Source organism: Syngnathoides biaculeatus, chromosome 2 (genome assembly GCF_019802595.1).
Source record: "Syngnathoides biaculeatus isolate LvHL_M chromosome 2, ASM1980259v1, whole genome shotgun sequence".
Taxonomy (NCBI): domain Eukaryota; kingdom Metazoa; phylum Chordata; class Actinopteri; order Syngnathiformes; family Syngnathidae; genus Syngnathoides; species Syngnathoides biaculeatus.
The window spans coordinates 30,822,157-30,842,771 of NC_084641.1; the positions used below are offsets into that span (position 1 = coordinate 30,822,157).

Sequence of the window (20,615 nt, forward strand, 5' to 3'; positions counted from 1 at the left end):
GGGGGACGGAGAGGCTGGTTCCGAATGAACGGACGAATGCGCGGATGCGGTACATAACAGCAGGTCGTAAAGGAAAAGTCTCCCAGCAGCCGGTGGAGCTGGTACCAGCTTCAGTCATAGCTAATCACATCAACTTTTCTCATCTCCATTCGAATGTGTTTAATGGCCCAGGGAAGGGGGGAGGGGGCGCATCCCGACCGGCTTCTCCAGGGAGCAAAGTGTCCTTCTCCGGAGGGGCAGAGTCCAAATACAGGCCCGCCAACAGAATTAGCAGTACTTTTTTTTTCAAGGGAACTTCATCTCTCTGCAGCCAAGTTTTTAAAACAGTTTAGATTCAATCAAAAATGGAGCTACTCGTTTTCGGAGGGGGGAGAAAAAAGAACTTTGAGTTTAAATCGCGTAACGTTCAATGACCTTTTCTTTTCACGGTTTCTATTGCGCCACATATTTTATTTTGATTTACAGACGCAATGTGGTGCGGTTATTTGCCAAACATTTCAAAGTAAGGCGTTTTTTCGAGGAACGCTGCGATACCGTGAACCGACGATTATCGCCAGAACCATTCCGGTTGCTGACGTGTAATCATTCCAGGGGATAGACTTAAGCAAAATAGGAAGAAGGGACACGTTTTCCCGAGAATGGATGGCTCAAGGGACGATAACTCTGGATTCTAAAAAAAAAAAAAAATAAACTGGATCAAAAGTACAGTGCAGCACTTGAACAGGTGGAGAAAAAAGCGTGAGGCGAATTTTGGTCAGCCGGCAGGACCAGACGCAGATTAGCATAAGATCCTGCTGATCCAAATAAAAGTTCACATTAATGAACGAATTCATCTTTCCTCGCGACCTTCCACTTGCAACAGAGGTCCGAGTGCGCAGGTGTCAAACCTGAGCCCCGGGGGCCAGATACGACTCGGCGCGGGATTTTACGCGGGCCGCAAAGGCAAATCATGCGCGTCAACGTCAGTGATTTTAGTTCACATCTGCAGCAAAATTTCAAATCGACGAAGAGGCAGAGGCAGTTTGTAAAGCTTCTTTGCACCACCTGCAGGACTGGGGTGGAACATAATGGCCAACGTGTCCTAAATTTTTCAGAAGCGTCCCGCAGACAGCATTGCTGACCCGTTGCTGATTTTTTTTTTTTTTTTTTTGGTCATTCACGTCGTGTCTTCTCACTCTCACTTACCTGCCGACCGCCGAAGAGCAGCCGGGCCCGGCGCTCGTTGTGTCCGGGTCAATATAAAACCTCATTACCGCGCTGTCATAGAAAATTTGTGCACTTTCTGCTCCGTCTAGCAGCAGTTTTGCTGCATAAGCTCTCCTCTCATTTGTTTGAAGCATTTTAACAATTGGAAACTGCTTCCTTTCCCCTCTCAGCCCCGCTTTTTGCTCTTTGACCCTTTGTGTCCCGTTGATTAGTGACTTTTCTGATTTTGTTCTCGGAGAAGCTGACGTGTCGGATGCGTTTCCTCATGACGACATTTATCATGTGCCCCTTTCTTGTACAGTATTTGTAACGGCCAGATTCTCGATACGTTTGTTGATGATGTACAGTACGTGTGGCTCATGTTCTTTTGGACTATTTATTTGTGCTTTTATGGAAGCCAGGATGTGGACGCGTAGGGAAAATCTTTCGCTGTTTTTTTTTTTGTTTGTTTTTGCCCCCTCGTGAAGTTACTTTAGTGCAAACTTTATCGGAGATGCACTAATTAAGCGGCAGGCAAATTTGCGATCTTGACCTCCCTCTCGTGCGTGCGGTATTAATTGGGGTGGGGGAGTTGCGGGTGTGGCTGCGTAATGATGTCCCGTCCTGCCGCTTGACCAAAAGCGAACAACAACATGGAGTTTTTGCAAAACTGCAGAGGACTCCGCTGGGGTGGTCAAGTCTGTCGATGGGCCAGCACGTGGAAAAAAAAAAAACCAAAAGATTTCTTCAGAAAACAGCCACAGAATACTTGTGCCCCCCCCCCCTCAAGTCACAGCGAGCTATCTCGAAGATGCAGTGACGCGTTACAGTATTAACTCACTGCATTTGGGGTGGAACCATACAGGTAAAGATTTTGTAGTGTCTTACTTGAGCGGTCCAACCGCCGGAGACTAATTGCTTGCGTGTGTTTGTGAAGATGATTCTGATCATAATCATTTATTTCAAGTTGTCACGAACCAACGGTATGGGGACGGACCCAAATGCAGGACTTTGAGGCAGAGGTATAATGTTCAAAGTGGTTTATTCTGGAAAAACTGAGTCATATACGGTGTAGTAGTCCACCAAGCCAGAGGCAAAGAAACGCCAGGCTAGGCGGGATCCAAAAGACGTGCGGCACGGTCCGATGACGATGGGGGAATCTAACAAACTCAACAGGACAGGATCAAACATAAGGGCACAGAATCGCTGTGACTAAGGTTACTCTAACTTGCGCGTAAAATCGGAGAGTCCCACAGGCAGTGAATGCAACTCACTAACACAAGGCAACGAACTGGCAAATGCCAGTGACAAAAACTTCAACTTAAATGCCCGTCTAATTACAGTCCCAATGTGAAACAGAACCAGAGAAGCGGCCTGGCCACGCCCCTCTTGGCAGTGGCCACGCCTTGCTCCTGACACAAGGTAACTCTTATCCAAAAAAAAAAAAAAAAAACATTTCAAATCTTAAACTGTAAACTCACCTTGTGACTATTTGTACCTGTGGCAATATAGTATTAGTTGTAAAGTTTGTACGGTATGTATAAGCAATGAAATCAAAATAAAACACTGCACTACACTCTCGAGGGACGAACAATTGAGCCACGATTTAATCCAACCGATGTGATTGGCTGGTGACCAGTTCAGGCCGTAGCCTGCCCCTCACCCAACAATAGCTGGGATAGGCTATCCCTTGTGGGGATAAGCCAAAACGGAAGAGTGAACGAACGAATGTATGAATACTCGTACGAGCCGGGCTTGAATCCAACACATTGTATCGTCACTGAGGTTAAAACGCGCTGAAATGTGCACGGCGGTGCTACGCACCGGGGGCGAGTTCAATAAAACATTGTTTTTATGCTGTATACATTCTCCCCCCCCCCCTTTTTTTTTTTTTTTTATTTTTACATCAGTAATTTGCCATATCCCACTAACAAAGAGCAAAACGCTCTTTAAATAGAGGATACGAGCCGTGGGGACGTCTCGCGTAGACGGCAAGCCGGGCCGGGGGGGGGTTGTTTGGTGCTCCACGCTATCCGTGATCGAGCGGCCATCCCCAGCGTATGCGAAGCCGTATTACCGCTTCTTGAAGTCACCATGAAAGTGGAATGTAGTATTATTCGGGAAAGTTGTTGTTGTTGTTAGAGATCAAATGGTGGAACGATAAAAAATACGTGCACACGCTTTGAAATCACTCGAATGGGGGGGAAAAATGAATTACCAGTCCAGGGAGGGGTGACCGCAGACTCACAGAATAAGTACGGTCGGTCGTCGGATGAATTTTGAGTGCCTTGCCGCCGGAGCGCCGGTTGGCACCAGTAGAGCCGAAGTGCCGCGAGGGGGGCCTTTGTGGAAACAAAGGCCTTGAAGGTGGGCTTTGTTCTCGGAAGGCAGCCTCGCACGGGTCAAAGTTAAGGCCGGACGGCTCTGCGTCCCTCCTGCGGGGGGGCTTCCCGCCAGCTTGTGTGGGTTTTGTGCAGCCTGCTGATTCGCCTCCAACGGTGCAGGTGCTGGCGTCCTTCTTGTCGGAGCCGCGTGATCCCGGAGATGCCCTTCACGCTTGCCAACGTGGAGCAGATTCTGCCCGTGGGGCAATAAAGGGAACATCTAACCGCGAGATCAACGAGCTGCGTGAATTTTGTCGCCGCGGTAATTACGCTTAAGGCAAAGTTGTCCGCGCTTTGAGACATCTTTGCTGCTGGCTGTGGCGCAGCTGTTCCACGTGGGGTTGCATAACGCGGACTTCAAAACGAATGCGTCACCCGGGCGGGATTCGCATGCGACATCCACAACTGACAGAAAGGCGCCTTTCGTCCATTGTCTGAGCCCCTTATCCTCTTATTCTCACGAGGGTCGCAGCCGTGCTGGAGACTGTCATTGTGCACGAGGCAGGGTACGCCCTGAACTGGTCGCCAGCCAATCGCAGGGCACACGGAGACAGACAATAGTCGACCTGAGGCCAGTTTAGAGTCTCGGACGGACGCAAGCACGTTTTTCGGGGACGTGGGAGGAAAACCGGAGGGCCCAGCCGGAGAAAAGCCACACGGGGACGGGGTGAACATGCAAACCCCACACAGGCGGGGCTGGGATTTGAACCCCAGTCCTCAGAATTGTGTGGCAAATGCTCTAACCGGTGTGTCACCGTGCCACCTGATGTAGTCAGTAATGACAAGTGTATAAACTTGTCATTACTGGTTGAAACGTAATATTGTATTTTAACAACAAAGCAGCTCTCTCAAATTTGATTTGATTTACTGATTTAGTCACAAACTTTCCTAAAACAATTTTTAACCGTTCACAACCCTGAAATGCCCCCCCCCCGTTTTTCCCTCAATTAGTGAACGTTGCGGTCGGCCACGAAAGCTTTAAACCGAGTTGTCCAGATTTGAGCTCGACTGGAAGTCGGTGCGAAATGACTCGATGGTACCCGCTTCCATGGAAAACGATGATCAGCTTGAATTAGTTTCAACTGAATTTTGTCCTTCCGGAATTGACGTCAGACATGCTTGTTTGAGGTCGTTCGGTGCTTTGAGTGGAACAGGTGGATTCTCTTGACACACAAAACCACCAGCGTTGTTCGACTAATTGCGTGTAATACGCCACCCAATGGCGATGCGTCTAATGTGAATAACTATGTGCATATTCCTACGACGTCTAATTTATTGTCTGCGTCTCGGGGTGCACTTTTTGCGTCGCGTCGCCTCGGGACCCGTCGAGCCGGTCGGAGAAGGTCCGGAGCGGCCCGACGGCGGAGTTGGGGCCTCTCGCTTAATCATAACGCCGACTCACTCTTGGCTGATTGTATTGGCGGCTCCGGGGATCTGCCATAATTGGATCCTTGTAAGTGGGATGGAAGCGCTAAACAACCAGATTGCTGTTTGTTTATACCTTTTCATATATTAGTAACGTGCCGGGACTTCTCAAGCAGCCCGGCCTCCGTCTCGGCGCCGGCGCTGCTAATTAGCAATTCATTCTTAACACAGAACCTCGATTGTGACCCGGTGCAGCAATTTGTGATTGACTCGACTTTAATTAGGGTCGCTTGTGCAGGCGTCGGGTGGATTTCGGGCTTTTGAGCACCGGCGTTTTTCATTGGGGCAAAAGTAGCGCTTTTGTAGGCATCTGATATTTCGCTAATCCTGGGATGTTGGGGAAAAAAAACCAAACAAACATCGCGCAATTCTTTGACAATCGAGACTGATCTAAATGCAAAACGAGATAAAGGCAACTTCACACGATGAATCCAGTCGTCTCCGAGTCTGTAATGAAAGGATGCGATGGGTCCGTTTGGATTACCAGCTCGGCAACGAAGTTTGAGGAGAAACCCATGCAGGGAAAGGGGCCTTTTGTCACAGAACGCCAAGTCCCGTCCCCCCCCCCCCCACCCCCCCGTCCCCCTCCACTGATAAAGCTCATTTTCTTTAGCAGTGGGGTAGAAAGAGCACAGAGCACAGCACAGCCCATTTGGTTTTGGCCTCACACGGGGCCCACAGGGGTGGCCAGCATTTTATTTAAGGTCACCGGGAGTAAATGTGATTCAGGCTGCGGTGGACGGGGGTCCGGACCGGGGCCTTTTCAACCCCTGCTGCCCCCGGGCCCCCTCTCCATCTTCTTTTGCAGCTCTTTTCATGCCTTCCATTTCCCCGTCTGGCGCCCCGACTAACGCCTCACAACTCTTCCGCTCTCTATCCCGGCACTGTGTCAAAGGCTAATAGCATGCTAAAATCTCCCTCGGGTTGTCCAAAAGGGTGAGTGCGGAAAAGAAATGGCCCGCTAAGAAATCCCTTCATCCGAGTCGTGGCGAAGAGGGGGGAAAAAAAAAAACAAACCCAAAAAACGTTCTTTTGCTTTGCAGTTTGCGATCCCTTGCAACGCTGACGTTCGACGGTACATCGCGTGGTATGATCCTCAGCGAGGTGACGCGTCGCCGGAGCCGCTCGGTTATGAAAGCCGCGTGACGCTTTCGAGGCGGCGGCTCGCCCTGACAATCGAGAGGCTTTTCTCTCTGGTGGAAGCAAACAAAACACGCTACAATGCGATCCGGCTGCCAGTCAAGCTTTGTATCATTGACTGCGCTTTTGTGGAAATACGAAGGACTGCGCGATTTGTCGGCGTCTCAGTGGGGGGGGGGATTGTCGTCCGGGCCGGTGCCGCCGTGCTTGGCTGAGCTCTTTGTATGCGAGTGAGCCACGTGAAGGATGTCGCGAATGGAAAGGGGGAGCCGTCGTCAGTGCGCAATTATGCATCGTCATTGGACAGCGTCTCACGATGTCTTCTGCTTGTCACGAGCAGAACACTGGGTTGAACCCAAATGCACAAATCAATTTGTAACCGGTTCACAGTACTCGATAGCTGATAGCCGATAGCTGTCAACAAATAGCGTAAATATTCCCACCAGATGTGACGGCGTCCTCGCTCACAATTCTCTTGGCCTGTTCTTTTTTTTTTTTTTTTTCTCGTACGGTCCCGGTATTGCTAGCAGCAGCGATCAAAAAGTTCTGGGTGCCCACAAACAGCAACGATAGTATTTCTGTCCATTGTTCTGCTCGACAACCCCAAAATGTTTTTAGACTTTGTTTCAATGGTTGTAGCCCGTCGCGACGCCGCAACCTGCAAATTTGTCGCTTAAGCGATTTGACGAATCGGCAAATGTTGGCGTCGCGTCAAATACTTTGTCAGACCAGGGCGGCACCGACTGCCGGAGACAAATTCCCTGTCCAATGAAGCTGATTCTGATTCTTGCCCCCTCCAACCCGTCGGTGTATTTGCATCAACTTTGTACATACATCGCTCAAATAGTTAATTTGCGTCCGGTGTGTTCTGCAGCGTTCGGCTTCAGTGGAAAATCCAGTTGGACATTCTTTTCATTTGATTGCCTGGCGACCAGTGCGCAGCGCAGCGCACCTCTCGCTCCAAGATTAAAGAAAACAGCAAATTATTGTTGATTTTTTTTTTTTTTTTTTTTTCCCCTCTGGAGACTTGCGGGTTGTGTACAGTGGGGTGTTAAAGTAATGGGACTTTTTTTTTTCCCCCTTACAGAATCTGAGAAGCTCTCCGAAAGTGTCGAGCGCAATCCGCTATGTGCACTCGCAATCGAATTTCATTGTCAGCGAGCGCAGGAAAGACAAATTGGGTCAGTAGGGCAACTGCGAAGTGACGTTGTACGAAAAAAAAAAAAAATGTATTCCCTGAGTACGGTGAGAGCAGCCCATGAGAAAGTCCATTGCGTTAGTCCAATTTGAGCCTCGAGAACAACTGCAGTGTGCGCTTTTTGAGATCTCGCCAGCCAAGAGTCACCTTGACCCATCTTTGCCCCTTTGCTCGACTTGTCGTTCCGTTGCCAAAGGATCCCCGGCGCAGGTTGAGGGTTCAGTCAGTGGGCCGACGCGTAATCTGACGCTCATTCAGGTTCAAGGTCACAGCTTTGAGAATGGGGGCCATATTTATGGGTGCCAAGTGGCGATAATTATGCTTCAATACCATTCCAAGAAAGATGGTACGTGACCTTTGCAAATATGTTTGCCTCTGCAACCCCTCACCGGGCCACATTAGATTATGAATTTCAAAAACGGGTTCATTAGTCAGATGGTCTTTTCTCACATTTCGGAGCAGTTCGGAATACATAATTGCTCATTTGATCAGAAAACATCTGCTTGAGCTGAGGCCTCGCGTTACGAAAGACGAGGCCAAAAACAAACGTGATGGCCAGCTAAGCAAGGAGCAAACTCGCAAGAAATTTCACCTTCTGGAGTCTGCGGCCCAACATTTTGCAAACTTTGCATTCCACTCTCACCTCAAGCTTATTATAATCACATTTTGCACGCGCACCATTTGGAGAAGAATCACGGCAAACACCGACATCGCAGAGGAGCTCCACAAAAGTAATAAAGCGCCACACATTGTGGACGTTTGTCAGTACAACTGATACATACTTTTTTTTTTTTTTTTAATTTTATGGCCGACGGGAATTTGTTTTAACGTTTTGAAGAGGATGTTGGCGAATAATAATATATTTCATTATCATTACATTAATGTGTCATCTCCCCTAAGCAATGCATTCGAGTCCAGTTCAGTTCTGTATGATGCATATTTGTCAGTATTTCCATGATAATGAGTCTCAAAATATGAGCAGCACTATCCTGCAATTCCCCGGTGTGGGAAGGAAGGCCGGCATTTGAAAACTAATGCGGATTATGGAATTTGCATTGTTGCTGTGACACAACTATCGGCGCGCGGCCTACACACGCGCTCGGAAGTGGGAACCGATTTGTGATTTGGCGTTTGAAGCCGGACCGTGACAAACCAAAGTGACGTGGACCGCTCGGTAGAAATCGGGCTTTACGCCGCTCACTCGCTCTTTGCACCTGCTGCTCGCGCCTCGTTTTTTTTTTTTTTTTTTTTTCCCCCTCAACGTTGGCCACTCCTGGGCACTGGAACTGAAATGGGATGATGGCAAATGTTTATTAATATAATCCATTGTCAGGAGCTACCGTGTTCTGCATCTTTGTTTTTTTTTTTTTTGTTTGTTTGTTTTTTTGTTTTTTTTCAAAAATTTGCCACCAAAGCAAATATATAATTTTTTTTTATTTCGATGCCATCCTTGTGGAGCGCATCTACGGACTGCTTCCTGCGGCAGGAAGTGGAACTCGGAAAAAGTCAAGACTCGGTGCGCATTTTCCCGACAAGCCAAACTTTGCGTCATGCCATTAGGGCCCAAACTTTGACGATGGAAAACATTTACAGGACTCTGCTTGTAGCGTAGCCAAACCGTAATGCACAACAACAACAACAACAAGAACCAAAATGTGTCGTGCCGGATACATATGCGTGGAAATGAGATAAAAATGACATTATGCAGGGCGCGAGAGGAGCCCCACGTATTGAATGTCAGATGTCGGCGATGCACTTTTACACCCTGGCGGGATGAGGATGATTATCATGGTAATGATTCCGCATTTCAACAATGCGTTTTCAGCGGCAAACACCGTGAGACGCATCTGGCCGAGGAGCCCACGTCGGTTTGTTTGTTTGCCGCCAGACGAGGGGAGACGGGGCGAGGCGCCGAGGACTGTGAAACGTCTGCAATGCGAGCGAGATGGAGCCGGCGGAGGGGGGGGGAGCGTAACCCTCCGTTGTGGTTGCTCCTTTACTTGTTGGCTCCTCTCGCATCGAAAAGATTGGGGTGGAAGTGGAGCACGTATCTTTATCTCTCGGATGGGGGAGGGCTGGCACCAGCTCCGGCTTTCCTCTCTCTTTGTTTTCCCACCACGTTCTCTTCATCCTTTTATGCACTCTGTCTTTTCGGGAGCCAGGCTCGTGGTTTAATATGCATGATAAATTTTATTCCTGTATTCACACCCATTATCCCTCGGAATGAGTCCGCCCAGCCCCCGTCCCAGACTGGCCTCTTCAGATAGGGAAATGTCACGCTGCGAGATGGCCTCGTCCTCCCGGTAATTATTAACCCCGTGACTGGAGAATGACCCCGACACCTACACGCGCGTCTCGGGGCGCGCGGTAACGGCGTTCGATTCTCCCCCTCGGTCCCGATGCGCTCGTCTGCGCATCCGGACGGTTGAGCTGTCTCATCCGTGGGCTGCGTGCCGACTCTCATAACGCACGCAAGGCATCAACCTCGCAGACGCCGCCGCTCAGGTTGCTTTACGTGTGATGTAACTGGAAAACATTCAGGGGGGGGGGGGGCTCAAGGATCGCAGTGCCGGATTAGCAGCGGGGGGGGGGGGGGCGTTTTGGATAATGCTCCGCTTCTCTTTGCTACCTTTCCTATAGTCATACGCGGTAATACAACAGTAATACTTGAATAGGGACGAGTACCCAACAACTAAATCCGAGGTGAGTGGTGGGGTCTGAATCTTTATCATTACAGACAATTGCCGTCTTCCGTACTCCGTGGCAACATTTTGGAGGAGAACCTTTTTTTTTCCTCCAGCATGACAGTGCCCAAATCTCCCCGGCTAGACTGCAGAGGGGTTGCGTCAGGAAGGGCATCCGGTGTAAAAGCGCGCCAAACGTTCATCTGAGATGACGGGCCGAAAGGAAAAGAAGAAGAAGAATGACAGTGGCCAAATCGAGGTTGTGAAGGACTTCCCCAAAAAGCAGCTTTTCAATAACAGACATCGTGCACCCTCAGGATGAAGTAGAACAGAGAACGTGAGATGGGCGTCCACAGTATATGAAACATGTGCAGTTGACATTGTTTAAATCTAACTCAATTCCGACCTTAACCCGAAATCCCTCACATTGGAGGTCGTGGCTGATGATGATGATGATGATGCTGCTGCTGCTGTTTTTGTTATGGTGTCAGTTAAACTTCGCTCATGTTTACACTTACTGTACATTTATATCGCGCTGTAAAGTGAAGGCGTTCACTTCGTACCGTGATGTGAATGGAAGCCCCTCCTCCCATGTTAGCGGGCCCTCACAAATTTTCTACTGGAGAGAAACCGCCACGTGACAAAATCTCATAGAAAGTCTTCTGAGGAGAAATCAACTCACCCGGTGTCACGATACTTTTGTCTACCTCGTTTACACGCTTGTCTTCCTTTTTTCTTTTCTTTTTGTTGGACAACAAGGATCGTTTCATGAAAATTCAATTAGTCCTAATTGGCGCCTTTAGAGATTTCCCATGCAAAGACGCATGAGTTGTGTTCCGCACACTTTGGGTTCAAGCGCAAAGCAGTTTTTGCACGTGTAATTTATACAATAGCAGCAAAACGTTGTTCTCTATGCTAATCGCGCTAAAAGGTCCATATGTGCTCGCAGCGCCTCGGCGGTGAACCCGCAAAGCTTATTTATTTGTGTTTTTGTTTCACGAGGGCCTCTAATGCATCGAAATGAGGTCCCCGCAAGTCGCTTGTTGTCGTCAAGCACGAGTTCTGCAATCGGTAGACGCGGCCGCCGGGCTTTTTTCTCTGCCGTCTCTCGACGCAGGAGAAAGGATAGCTTGTCAAGGTCAGAGCTAATTAGCGTTCGCCGTTGAACTGCGCCCTTCGCCCCGAGGCCTCGTTGCATTTTATGCTTGTGCGTATTTGTACGCATCTCTGCAGTCACACTTCACACTTGAGTCCCACGGGGCAGCCGGATGTGACACGCAGGGTAAGAATCTGCCGATAAAAGGCGCTTGGAGGAGAGTTTTGGCAGCGAGCATTTAGCATCCCGCTGAACTTTGCTCGTTCTAGCGCGAGATGACGCAAAAGGCGAGAGAAGGTGAAAGAGGAAGGCGAGGAACGTTGCCATGGCGGCCACCGCAGGCGGGAGGCTAAACAAAGAGCTTCGACTGGATCACGATGGCGTTCACGAGGAACGTGCGAAAATGCAAAGCCAAAGTTCAGGCGGCTCTTGAGGGGCACTGCGGGCACTTTACTTTGGGACTGCAATTTCCTCCAGCTCTGCCTGTGAGTGATATTACTGTGGAATCATTAGACTAATTCATCATCCTTGACATCTTCGGATTTCCTGCTGCCCTTTTTGTCAAAAAAAAAAAAAAAAAAAAATGTTGCTTCTTGTTTAATAAGTGCAAAATACATACTCGGGACTAAGCTTTGTAAAATAGATTTCCATATTTGTTTGGGAGATTTTTGTGATAAAGTTAGGTTAAACCTTTTGGCGCTAACACAAGACTGTTCATCAAAAAAACACCATAACTTTAGAACAATAATGAAGAAAAAGATACTTTATAGAAGAAAGCAGAAGGCAAAATAATGTACATAAAAGCAAACATTTTCTTTAAAACAAAGCATCGGATTTGAGTTGAAATATGAGGTACAAGCCCACACGTGAAGAGATGGCTCGGCTGAACCCAGTCCAACTGCTAAGCTACCCACGTTGCTACCGGTACCGGCACAGCACATCGGGTGGTGCCTTGTCGGCGTCGTGCTCCGTCCGGGCTTCCTTTTCTTCAGATGCAACAGGCCTAAGTCCGGCTGGAGGGAATTATAAAGCGTAGCGAATAGCAGTCAGTGGTACTTGCAAAACCTTCAGAATTCTGCAAGAAATGCAAAAAAAAAAAAAAAAAAGAGAGAACATCTTCACTTCATTTGGGGTTAATTGCTGGTACTTTGACTTTGTTTTGAACGGTGGCAGATGTGTGCTGATTCCCATTAAATATCAGCTTGAACGTGATCGGCTACTTATGAATATCCACATCGCCCAGTTAAAGGAGGGTGTGCACACCTTTGCAATCCCATTATTGCAACTGTTTATTTTTTTTACCAGCCCTCTCGAAAAGATCACCACAGTTGTGCATCATTTATATCGGTCTGATTATGTCTACATGAAAATCTGGCATTGGAACAGGGGTGTGTAGACTTTTCTGTCCACTTTTTTTTAGAAGGCCTTCAGTGTTTTGGTTTTTGCAATAAGTTTGAGTTGCGGCGGTCGGACGGCGTACGTCATGCGTAGCACGTGTACTGCACATTTCACTAAACGCGTTGCTGTCGTTTTCCAAATTGGCATCAAAATCCAGCTTGGCAGTAACGTTGGACGTGTTGTCGTTTTCTAATCGCTCTCATTGTTGCAATTAGCTATGCAACGTGCACTCGTCGCTGTGAAACTGCTCATGCGTGGTGCAACCTCCATGAAATTGGATGTTTGTTTGCTCTCAAGCACATTGCGTCGGTCGTCCTCCCATCAACAATTTCCCGTTTTTGCTTTGCAAAGTCTGACTGATGAGAATCGCTCGCTCGTCGCTTGGCCTACATTTCTTCGCCCGCTTGGGCCCGTAGTGCATTCGAGCCTATGAATCACTCGTCATTCTAAAAATAAGTCAAGTTCATTCATTGGTCAGAGGGCATTGCTGGCATTATCAGCCAAATCCAGGGACTTAAATAATCAGGTCTGCTAAGGCGTTAAGCACGGCCTCTTTGAAGTCGGCTAGCGAGAATGTTTAAAAAAAAAAAAAAAAAAAGAGAGAGAAATTCTCCTTGAAATGTATTCTCTGACTATCGGCTGAGTGGAGTCACATTGAAACCACGTTCTCGGAAGACAATCACAGACTGGGAATCCTAACACTCCCAGAATTGTTTTACAGCGACCAGGGGGGAGGGAATTTTCCCAAGCGTTTTTTTGGTCTTTCCGAGCAGGATGCGTGGCCACGCCGTCGGTCTCCTCCGTCAGAGACGCGAGGAGGAAGTGCTGCTGTTACGTTCATTTCGTACGACGACGGAGCTACCGTATGCCCCCCCCCCCCACTCCCGCTAGTTAGTATCTGCTTGAAGAAGAAAATAGAAAGTTTGGAAGCTCCCGAGGGTACACGGCAACCTAAGCAGCATCTTTTACTGCAGTCAGCGCCGCACACATTTTTTAATCTCTTGGTTAGGTCAGGATGAAGTGGAGATCCCGTCTGCCTTGCTCATTAGTTCCAACAGTTGCTTTTCAGCTCTTTCTTTGACTTGGGATAATGTGCCTTCTGTACCGCATACTGCTCACGTTTCATCATGTTGCTACCGGGAAAAGAACAAGCTCCGTGCCACACGGAGGCTAATTTGTGAAAAAATATTTCATCAACAGCGGGTCATGTGGTGCTCCGTAAGTTGTATTTCAACCATCTAAAGCGAGTCTGTCGTTTGTCCTACGCTATCTCGCGAGTGACACATTTTGCAGGTTGATTCCTGCACAGACTTGTAATTGTGCTGATATCACAGGTTATTCGCTACATCGCAGGATTTTACAGTGATTATTTTCAACACTGCCGCTTCGGTAGCAAGCACGGCCACAAATGGCAGAGCTTGTCCAAAGTTGGTGTCATTTCACGCCGAATAAAAGGAGCTCAAATCCAATGTGCCTATTTCGGAGTCCAATTTTACTCAATCTCACATCTCCTGGAACGTAAACATTGTTAGCTCGTTTTAAAAAAAAGCCGACCACTGCTACTTGAAATTAATTGAAATCCATAACAGGTGGTTTGGATAGAGGCAGTGGCTTGTACTCTTTTCAATCGCTTTGTCGAACAAACTCGACTAAAACACAACGCGTATTCTTGCCAACCGGCCGACAAGCTCAACTGAAGGCGTCGCCCTGCGCAAACATTGGCCAAAGCCTAAAGCCAGTAAATAGCCAGGTCCACATGGACTGTCGCAATTGCAAGAGTTGGGGGGGGGGGGGGGAATACAGATACTGAGTGAATGTCGGTAGTACAATGCATGCATGAAACTTTAAACTATATGTCAATAATACAATAAATACTGATAGAGTTCACCTGTTGCGTCGGCAGTCCGGAACGGAACCCCCTCGCTGAACGTAAAATTGAATCATACGACGTCACCTTAAACCCACAAAGACACCGTCATCGCCTAGCCGGAGGATCCGGTGTACGGCCCACATTTGTCTCAGTCTGTTACCGTTATGACATCATTAATTGACTGGAGATATTAAAAGGAAACGACTGAGAAATGGAGCCTCGAGATTTGCTTTTGAATGGATGGCGACTGGCCGGCCTGCTGTTGAAACAGCCTCGCAGGCTTTGGGCAGGTGGAGGACGAAAGCTCTTATCAATCTTCATCATAATATCAAGGTCACGGAAGGCTAGCTGAGCTAATCGCTTTCTTCTCATTCCTCTTGCCGAGCCAAAGAGTTGGCAGGCGGCGCCGTGTATTCCGCCCTCTCCGGCCAAAGACTGAATATGATGCGCGAGCCGCACGGGGAAGTGTGATGAACCGCACCCAAGCGCAATTCGGCCATGCAAAGGTTTCGCTCTGCATCAGAGATGGAAGCCACGCATTAAAGGTCAACTGTCGTCCCTACAAGCATTCTCAAATAGATATTGTAATGACAAATACAGAAAACATTATTCACGTCAATGTCGATATGAAAAAATAAACATGAGCGCAGAGCGCGTAATTCAGGGGCAAAGTTGCGGAAGTGTCATTCGACGACATCCAAGTGGTCGCCGTATTGGCTGCATTTACTGTCCGTGACGTCACCCCGGACCTTCGCCATTTAAAAGACGCGGTGGCCCCAACTATGGGAGACGAACTCGCCCCTTCTGACACGGAAGCTCTTTTCGAAGAAGAGAACATCACACAACCGAGTGAAGTTATCGGGGCAATATTATCGATCACGGCCATGCCGCCTCCCCGTCCCATCCACTTCCGCGGCGGCGATGAGCCATCGCGGTCTGAACAACGCTGGCGATAACGATGCACCGGCCGGGGTGGCTCATTTTCAGCGCCGAGCTGGCTTATCGTGGGGCCCAGCCGCTTTACGCCGCCGTCTGCGATGGACAGCACTGCCGAGCCGGGGCGTTTTACGGCGTTGTCGTCGCACGCGGCTGACTTGCCCCAGCAATGCAACGAGTCGGCATTTTGGCTAACACGAAGGAACAACGAGCCGCCTTCCCGAAGGTAAAACTAATGGAAACAAACGAGTCCACTTGAGGTTGGACCCGCCGTGTACGTCGCGTCCTGCTTCTTCTCCAAAACAAATCCCTCGAGAGGATTTTCACGGCGGGAGTTACAAAAAGCCGTATATGTCAAAATCATGTTTTGCGGTGGGGAAAAAAATAACGCACGGGTTCATGTCAGCTGCCGTTTTTTTTCCATGAATAACACACTAAAAATTGTGCATTTCATGACAGTGGCACTTGAAGCATTCAGGCACTGAAATATTCAATGGTTGGCTTTGTGTATTTGGGCATGATGTAGTCCTACAAAATAATGCAGTAGCATCCATGTACAGTACATCGACACGATCAGCGCTCAGGGGCTTGTGTGTGTGTGTGTGTGAGAATGTAATAACGATGGGCTGGTGTTAACCGAGGAGATAACGTTAACGACGCCGCGTCTCACAAAAGGCGTCGGCTGCTCCTCTCGCTCGGACAGATTTTCCCCGTGCAACCTTTTCTCCCCGTTGTTCATTCGACTTCTGAGGGAATAATTAACAAGGCTTTAAAAGACAGATTTTATGGATCACCTGCTCTCCCCCAATATCATTTTTCTGATTGCTCAGCAGAATCCGGAGAGAAGCATCGACGCCGAAGTCTGGCACCCAAATGCCTTGCAGGATCAGTCGCTCTTCAATTAAAGCAATATCTCAGAGCTCTACAGGGCTTGTCCACACGCAAACATTTCTTTCGAACGGCAATGTGCTCCCGAGATAAGAATAAATAGCCTTAATGCACTGATGTAACACGGCGTTACATTATGCTTTATCAGGCCGAACTGCGTTGTATCGCGATAAGCTAACAGCTTGGCGGAGGGAATAATGGGAGACAAGACACTCTTCATTTAAAGGTGGAAAAAAAGTCGGAGGAACAAGATTTATTATGATGATTTGTTTTTTTTCCCTCAACCTTTCAGTCGAGTCAAACATCATTTCCCACTTATCACAGACCGGAGCTGTGAGGAGCACAATCGCCCGTCCAAGTCGCCGCTTCTTAAGATGCACAAATGCATTCGGAGGCAAATATTCTCATCCGGCAAGCAAGCAAGCAAGCAAGCAAACAAACAAACAAACAGCCTTTGAGGTGGTAGATAAAGGTGGGGCGTTAATGGGGACCGGCCCATTAGCATTGTCACTCAGTCCGCCCGTTCTGACAGCGCAGCGCCGGTCCGAGGGCCTCTCCTCCCCTCTCCCGGTCCGCCCGCTTATCGCACGGAGAAATTAACTGCAGCGGGCGAGCGGCGCGGGCGGGCTCGCAGTTCCTCACCCGTCGGCGGACGCAGATCGTTGCGCTGTTGACTCGAGTTAATAGCGCGGGGGCCGCCGTGTGCCAGATTTTTGGGGGGAGGTTCCGTAAGATTGGCGTGGCGGGCAGGAGAGTCAACATTTGATAATCGCACACAACCGCGTGTTTGTCAGAGGTGATGAAAATGTCCGCAGAGCCTGACAGAACTTCTCTCGAGTTTTGCAAGAAGACGCCTTCGGCACGGTGTACCCGTCGTCCGTCAGCGTGTCTCTTCCGGAGTTGACAGGATGAAAGGCCGTCACACGCGTGACCTCAGGGCGAGGTCGGACTTCCCTTTCTGGGTCTGAACCAGAAGAGAACTCCAAGCAGGACTGGCGATCGAAAAGAAACCAAATGATGCCATCGTAGCGCATCGTTACAATACCCTAAAACTGCAGCAACAAAATCTATCCATTGACTCATTCGTTGCCGTGGATATTTATATTTCTCAACTCAAATCCAAAAATGTACTGCGCCAAAAAGTATTTTCCTCCCGTCTTGTTTCCCCACCTAAATGATGAAGATCATCAAACAAATGTAAATGTCAGACCAAGATAAACCAAATGAGCATGAAAATGCACTTTTTCAAGTTTGCTCTTGTTTTTGGGGGGACCTGTGTGAGGAAAAATAAACCTAATCACTCGTTGGCTTTTCTGTAAGCGGCAGCGAGTCTTTCACAATTCTGTGAAAACATTTTGGGCCACACTTACTTGCAAATTTGTTTGAATCCAGCAAGAAGAAACCTTTAAAGGTCATGCCACAGCATTTCAATCGGATTGGAGTCGGGACTTGGCCTATATGTCACTCCGAAAACCTTGATTTTGTTGTTTGAAGCCCTTCGGAAGTGGTGCTTTTTTTTTTTTTTGTTTGTTTTTTCATGTATCATTTTTCCTGTGGCAGAACCCGAATGCACTTCAGCCGAAGGCCAAAAACTGATTTCTGAGCATCACTTCAGAGCTGACCGGTAGAGAGCAGAACTGAAGTTTCCATCAATCGTATCAAGTTGTCCAGGTCCTGAAGTAGAAAGCAGCCCCAGACCATGACTGTAGCCCCACCTTGCTGATGTTCAATTTCTGAACTTCCGGGTTGGCCGGACGAAACGAGAGACACGCGCCTTCCAAAATGTCCAGATTTCTTTCTCCCAATAGTCTCGCGACACAAAGTAAGACTAGCTATCCTTGATGTTCTTCCCGCATGGAAAACGGCGGTAAATGCGTTCGGGGTATCACGTTTGGTTGAACAGAATATAAACACGCTCATCAATTTATTAGGAGTACTTTCTGACAACACAACTGATTCGAGTTGACTCTCGGACATCTTCATCTTCAATTCAGCTCCTTCCGTTTTGTTTTTTCCCCTGCAAACATTGGTTGTTGATTTAAGACTTTCAGTGGTAATTCCGGAAGCGACCGTGTCGATTGCGAGGCATTCAGCTGGTTTGAAGTTTTTATGAGCCCAGTTTGCCTTGTGGGTGCTCTCTTTTTAATTGAACATTCATTAGAGAGTACACTGTGGTACCCGCACAGTTTATAGTGACATTCTCCCCAAATGAAATGACACAATTAGGGCTACACGCAATGGTGCGCCGAATGGATGCAGGTTGGACTCTTGCTGTCTAGCCATTTTTTTTTTTAAACAATTTTGGGGACGCTGCCTGGCGATCGCAGCGTAAAACTGCATAATCGCGATTATAAGACGCGCTGGAATGCAGCAATAAAAGATCTTTAGAGATCCTGACGCATGTCACGCTGACTATGACGACAAAACGGCGAACGGTGAAAGAAAATTGGAATTTGATTGGGACGGTGCTTTCTGATATGATCGCAAAAGAGGAACTTCATTTGATTTATGATTGTTATTTTTTTTGAAAGACTGGCTCATTACAGTCTTTTGGGAAATGTACAATTTACGACTTCAACGGTTTGAAGCACTAATGAGCAATGCAAAGCATGCCCGCCTCGCTCCACCGCGGTTAAATTGCGGGAGGTAGGCTGCTTGAAAAGTAGACCTTTGGGTAAAAAAAGTTTGGCCAGCCACCCCTGATCTAAAGGGTGTCCTTGCATCCGCCAACCCCTCCCTCTGAGCTCTTATTGCCGTGTTCACACTTTGTGAGCTCACGGGAAGAAAAAGTGTCGCCCGCCTTCGGTTGGCTGAGACCGGTTAAACCGTTCCACCGTGCTCATTGCGGGTCCGAGTTAAGACGACGCCAGAAGGTCTTCTTGGCCGCCGAACGTGTCATTTGTGAACTTGAGAGCGACACACGAACGATTCCGTCATTTTTCTTCGTGGTACAATCACGAACCAGCTGACGAGATTTTCAATCCGCATTTGTGCTTGTCCTTTGATGACCATCTTCAAGATTTCCTGGCGTCTCACTTGAAATAGAATTCAGTAGTCTGGCGTCTTCAGTTGCGAGTGGCTTGACTTAACAACATTTTCAAGATAAGAGCTGTCATTTGGCTGTTTTTCAATTTTTTTTTTTTACTCGTAAGCACCTACATGAAATATGAGCGCCGCATGTGGTGGCAGTCAACTCAACTCAACTTTATTTATGAAGCACTTAAAAGCTTAAAATAACGTTCTACACATTTTTTTTTTCCATAAAAACAATGACGACAAAAAAGCCCCATTAAAAACGGAAAAGAGATGCAGAATCTCAAGATGAGTTGAAAGGCAAAAATGGAAAATGGGTTTTTAAAATGGACCAACTTCTCTGGCATGCAGAAAGAGGTCATTTCACGGCGTTGGACCAGCAACTCTCCCCTCTGAGCTTCCGCCTGAAGAAGCAGCTGATTAGCATATCTGCATCGGGACCATTTTTTTAGCGATCTTAAGATGTTTTTACAATAAAAGCACTTTGACAAATAGTGAACAATTTTCCAAAAAAGGGAATTTCGATCGTTTTGGCGCAGCCTTCTGCCCTGTACGCATGGCCGGACTGTCTTATACGTTCCCCGGGTGGCTGAGGGAGACCAGAACCACATTGGCCGTTCAACTGAAGCAAAGCGTGACCAAAAACTGTTTGATGCTTCCAAAGTAAATTTTTATCGATGAGTTCAGTGTGGTCACGGAATGAATTGAACTCCAATCTCAAGGCACCAACGTACTCGAGTACATCGGAAATCAGTACTTAGACCCCAAACACGGCGGCGTATCACAGCAGCTGTTCTTTTGTAGTTGACTTCAGTCAAGTGTGCGTAATGAAAGGCATCAACCTTTCTCTCAAGATCCTGCGCAGTAAGTGCATCAGACTGAATGAAAAGAAAGGTCTCGGGGAGTAATTAGAATAGATTTAAGAAAACGCAGGAAGGTGGAGCCATCGAATGCATCAGCAAAGGCTGCGGTTGCGTGGTGCACCGACCTCGGCTCTCCTTTAGCCATTGACTCATGCCGTTACCGACGCTTCATTAATTGGCCTTCACCAAGTCAATCATGAAAAACATAACACAACAAAACGCGCTCTTGTCTCTGCTCTTGATATATCGAGATGAAATACGTAACCGGTGAGGAGGAACCGAAGCAGGCAGAAAAGTGATCATTTGGTGCTAAATGGTGCTAGCAAACCTTTGACCAACTCATTTAGCGAATCGCAGCGGCATATCCGAGCTCGCTCCGTCTTGCAGTAAAAATGAAGATCGCAATCTGGCGCTGAGGAGAACTTATGTCGTCATCCTTCCAAAGTTTCGGAAGAGGCGGCGCCTCGGGGAGGTTGGCGGGTGCTTGAACTCTCCTCTAAGCGTCTTAGCGTTCA

At 48.0% G+C, this 20,615-nt stretch overlaps 1 protein-coding gene across 11 annotated transcripts in view; it reads left to right on the forward strand.

The window, feature by feature from the left end:
* LOC133515207 (uncharacterized) overlaps positions 1-20,615 on the forward strand; it is a 101,313-nt gene that overhangs the window by 58,955 nt on the left and 21,743 nt on the right. Inside the window, exon 5 of one of the 11 annotated variants that reach the window (XR_009798989.1) lies at positions 16,150-16,250. The exons of the other annotated variants lie outside the window; for them this stretch is intronic. The gene's annotated coding sequence lies outside the window, so the exon portion shown is untranslated. Of the gene's footprint in view, positions 1-16,149; positions 16,251-20,615 lie in introns of those variants that run through there. 11 annotated transcript variants of the gene reach the window in all.